This window comes from Moschus berezovskii, chromosome 7 (genome assembly GCF_049115385.1).
Source record: "Moschus berezovskii isolate FMDL1 chromosome 7, NW_MosBer_1.0, whole genome shotgun sequence".
Lineage (NCBI taxonomy): Eukaryota > Metazoa > Chordata > Mammalia > Artiodactyla > Moschidae > Moschus > Moschus berezovskii.
This window is the reverse complement of record NC_142466.1, coordinates 100,359,894-100,365,060: the sequence shown is the minus strand read 5'-3', so window position 1 is coordinate 100,365,060 and position 5,167 is coordinate 100,359,894. Positions and strand designations below refer to the sequence as shown.

Here is a 5,167-nt window from a genome sequence, read left to right as displayed (position 1 = left end):
AAAGATGTATTTATAAAGTTTTTTCATGACTTCATTCTAAATATACAGAATAAAAAATGGTGTCATCTCATTTGTAAGACACCAACAAGATTTTCCTTATACTGTCTCAAAATTGAAAGATCAGTTTCCCAAGAGGGTGTGCAATGTGTCATAATGGCCTTTTTCCGAAGGTGGGAGAGGAAGGGTTGGGCAGGATGGCATATTCAATTTTACCATGATAGACATGCAAGACTGTTATCCAGTCTAGTATAACTTATACACTTTTGATGACTTAGAAAAACAAAGAAGTCATATTTGACAAGCATGAAAAGCTTGAAACATTTAACATACTTAGGAATTTTTTTGGGGGGGTGGTGGTCAGAATTCTTTAATTGTACATGTGGGCCTTTGAAAGTAACAAATAGAAGGCCAGTTTCTGTTAACTTCACTGCTGAACATCACATTCCACCCTAATAAAATACAACTTGGATTGAACTGAGGGTGGATACCTTACCTTAACAATGGAAAAGTATGTCAGTGCAAGATGTGGATTAAACTGCTTTCAGGGGGAAAAAATTAAAACTGATACAGGTTGGAAAAGGGAATTTTCCTTCCTGATCTGGAGTCCTCCCACTTTAAGGCAGAACCCTTCCATTTTAATTTCTGCAGTTAAAAACTTTTCCTACTTATTTGGTTTTCTCCTTTGGGTCCAACCGCTGCTGGATTCGTTTGGCATAACTTTGTGCTATGGAGTTAATGATGGACAGGATGAAGTAACACACCATTACAACAACCAGCTTCTCAAACATCCAGGACAACCAGTTTTCTCCCTGAGGTGTGCCCATTTCGCTTCTGTGGTAAAGCTTCTGCCGCTGGGCCTCCAGGTATTCCTGGAATGGCTTCTGGAGAGATGGACCTATGCCGGGGACAGCACCAATGAAAGCCACCATCTGCTCCACTATGTGTTTGCTGAATGTTATGATAACGAAGATTTTCTGGATATGCATTTTAATTATTGCTTTTCCAATCAGGGTTGCACCAAAGAAAGTCCAAAAAGGTACAAGAAAGTGTCCACATGTTATTCCAGCAAGATCAAACAAAGGGTTTGGAATTGAAGCACAGGCCAAAATTCCAAAAAATCCAACCTTCTGTACTAGATTTTGAACTGCCAGTTTAGCCCGGGAGGCGAAATCTTGTGCAGTCTCTGCATGTTCCAGCATTTCTTCAAATTCCTGATACTCTTCATCATCTGGTTCAGCACCTGAGAGGCGAGCTGCCCTGGCCACGAAATAGGGAGGTGGCTCTCCAATTGCTGTACCGATACCCCACATGCAGGCCTCAATCTTAACTTTTGAGATGATGCTCCATAAAGAAATGGCTCCTTCAGTGCCCTCTTCATCTGGGCAAATAATCTGGTCAGGATAAGGTGGTTCAGGGAAATTCACTGAATTGCACTCATAAGCAGCTAATGTAACTGAAGCTATATGTGGACCCAGATAAAGCAGAAAGGTGTGTAGCCCTGTTCCAAGCCCAACAGAAGACAAAATTCCTAAGCCTATCCGGTAGGCATACAAAAGAAACTGTTTCTCTATACGTTGCACATACTGTTGATGTGCTCCTTCAACATAATACGTAGCTGTAAGCACAGCAAGCAGCAGTAAAAAAGACACCACAATGCTTTGACGATGCCATAAATTTGAGGTCCATTCCTTCAAGATTACTAGGGTTTCCAGAGAAAAATACTGCAAGGTAATGAGTGGCTGTCTCCACAGGACAATCTTCTGTCTTTCTTCTCGATCCCTCCTCTTCTTTTCATTCACTGAAGAGGGGTCTGTGAAGTTGCCATTATATTGTTCCTTGTTCATTGCTACACGTCTCTGGTCACAATTTTTCCATTCTCTGCCATTTCATAGATCAATAACTCTTGAGGAGCCGCTCTGACTCCGGCTTCTCGGATCTCGGGATCCTGGAAGCCCATACCCCTACTCTCTTAAAATCTCTTATACCATCTGTTGATTTTGTCCTCACTTCACATCAACCTCTATATATAACAGGCTATATTGCTGTTCCTTGAACATGCTGTGTGTACTTACACTTCATAGATGTTTGCGGTTGCTGATTTCTTTACCTTCTATTTTTCCTTCATATATTAAAATGGCTTTCTTTTATGTCACTTTTTTTGGTCTTCGTTTCAATGTTAACTTATTTCTCACTGACTACACATTTTAAAATTGCATCTTTTCCCAAAACTTTGTATCCCGTTTTCTTCTTCTGAGATTTATTTGTTTAGTGTACATCATCATATAATAGTCTATAACTTTTAACTAATTTATTGTTTTATTGTATTTTCTCAAGGAGAATGAATGATCTAAGAGAGCAAGTCACTTTTACATTAAGTTCGTGACATATATCCTAAAACACAGAGTTCAATAAATATATGTTAAATACATAGGTGAATTAAGTGGTAAACTGTGTTTATCATCTTGAATATAGTGGTAATTTGTCTTTTTTTTCCCTATTAATAACTTCCTCACATTTCTCACTTAGGAAATTTGGTAAAAACCTGAGTCTGATTCCTGCTTAGAAGATCACTTTAACAGACTGACTTTCAGGGCCTCCTATGCAGCTTGACGCATAACCAGCTTGATACATCATCAGCTACATACTTGAACTTGAATTATGAGTTAGGGATCCAAGTGAGACAGCAGGGACAGATGAAAATGTATGAAAATGTGATGATACTAACATTCAGTTTATTGGGGAACCGGGACTAAGGTCTCCAATAGCAGATTCCATTGTTCAGTACTTGTGTGAAACCACGGTATTTAGTATCAGCAGCAACTTGGCAGTTCTCATCTGTCTATACATCATGCTTTGGGTAGATTCTGTCTGCTACTTGATTCTATGATTATGCTTTTTCCCAGGTTTGTCATAACCCTTAAACAGTAGATATAGACACAACAGACAACAGTAATTATATTTTCCAACACCCTGTTGCAATCCTAATGCAAGCCCCATTAACCTGAGTAAATGTAAGCACCTCTTACCTGGGTTTCCTTTCTGCCTCAAACTTTCACAACCATTCTCTCCCTTTCTTCACTCAATTTTCAATTCATCTTCAAGAAAATTATTAAATAACATTTAATATATAAAGAAATATAGCTTTAATTTACTCACTACTTTTTGAGTAATTCTAGTCCACAGTTTGGAGAAGGCACTGGCAACCCACTCCAGTACTCTTGCCTGGAAAATCCCATGAACGGAGGAGTCTAGTAGGCTGCAGTCCATGGGGTTACTAAGAGTCAGACACGACTGAGCGACTTCACTTTCCCTTTTCCCTTTCATGCATTGGAGAAGGAAATGGCAACCCACTCCAGTGTTCTTGCCTAGAGAATCCCAGGGACGGGGGAGCCTGGTGGGCTGCCGTCTATGGGATCGCCCAGAGTTGAACACGACTGAAGTGACTTAGCAGCAGCAGCAGTCCACAGTTTTTTTTTTTTTTTTTTGAGACCTTAGGCCTCTCAATGAAAATATAAGTGTTCTCACCCACTGAATGTGTATAGTCCTATACTCAGAAAACATTTGTATGTGATACATTGAAAGTTACTTAATTTATGTTGATTTTACACACAATATGTATAAATGTCTGAATCTTTATAGATCATTTTTGTTCACAATTAATAGCTACTTAATATAAAAGGCTTACTGTATCTAAATTGTGCTAATTAAGTTAAATTTTATTCTTGTTCAGAAGCCAATTTCATAAGAAATTCATTGTGTTTCTTGAGATGATAGTTCATATTATGGAGTCATCTTTAGGACTGCAAGGCAAATGTATTCCTGAAATTCATTGTATTTTTAAATATACTTTAATTTTAGAGCAATTTTAGGTTCACAACAAAGTTGAATGGAAAATAGAGTTCCTATATACCTGGCACAATCTCCTGCACTAGTAATATCACACACCACAGTGATATAATTGTTATAATCATGAACCTATATTATCACATCATTACCACCCAAAGTCCATAGTTTACATTAGAGTTCACTCCTGGTGATATACAGTCTATAGATTGGACATATATAAAATGACATGTGGCCATCAATATAGTATCAAATAAAGCAGTTTCACTACCCTAAATATCTTCCATGCTCTATTTATCTCATTCACTACCTTTCACTTTTAATCCAACTTTTTCCCCCAACTCACAGTGTTATAACTGTTTTGCAGTACTTGATTGAAGGGACAAAAGAAGGTTTAAATCCATTCTGAGCTCTCCTACCTCACTTGAACAGTGTAGATCTAGCCTATATCTATGAAAATAACACCTATTTCATGACTGAAAGGTAGTATTTTCATATGGAATTTGACTCTCGGGACTGGTTTGAAGAAAAGTACTCATAATGTGCTTTACAATAAAAAGGTATATCACAGCAAAACAGAATTATGTGAAAAGTTATATTACTAAATTTATGTTGCAAAATTTTTTTATATTCAAATAATTGCAGCCATGTTTGCTATAAAACAGCATTTGATTCCATTTATATCAGCAAAGAAAGAATTATGAAACTTGTAGCAGTTCATTGACACAATAATGCTTACTAAAAATGATATCAGAAAACCTCAGGGGTATACAATTGGCATACAAACCTCACACATATGGTGATCTAGATTTTGCTCTGCTGATGCAAGTTGACCCTGCAACATGTCTCCTAACCTCCTCCTGGGACTAGTTAAGTAGTCTAGGTGGTTTTTGTTTGTTTGTTTTTAACCTAGAGATTGCAAAGGTGTAAGAAAGCATGTGGAAACAAGCTAGCAATCTTCAAAATTGTCTTATAACTGTCCGAAGCTAAAGTCCAAGAGAAGAGCACCACAGAGCTGCATGACAGATGGCATGGGCACAGGGAAAAATGAGGGATGAGAACAGTAATGCATACCTAAGTATGAATTCAGCTTAGTTACATTTAGCATGAATCCATACTTAAACGATACATAAATGCTTAGTCGCTCAGTCATGTCTGACTCTTTGTGACCCTATGCACTGTAGCCAGCCAGACTCCTCTGTCTGTGGGGATGCTCCAGGCAAGAATACTGGAATAGGTTGCCATGCCCTCATCCAGGGGATCTTCCCAACCCAGGGATCGAACCCAGGTCTCCCGCATTGCACAAGGATTCTTTACTGTCTGA

General features: G+C 38.3%; 1 pseudogene; it reads right to left on the bottom strand.

Annotated features, from left to right (window-relative positions):
• Positions 1-516: 516 nt before the first annotated feature.
• Positions 517-1,947, bottom strand: LOC148777455 (vacuole membrane protein 1 pseudogene; annotated as a pseudogene).
• Positions 1,948-5,167: the final 3,220 nt, after the last annotated feature.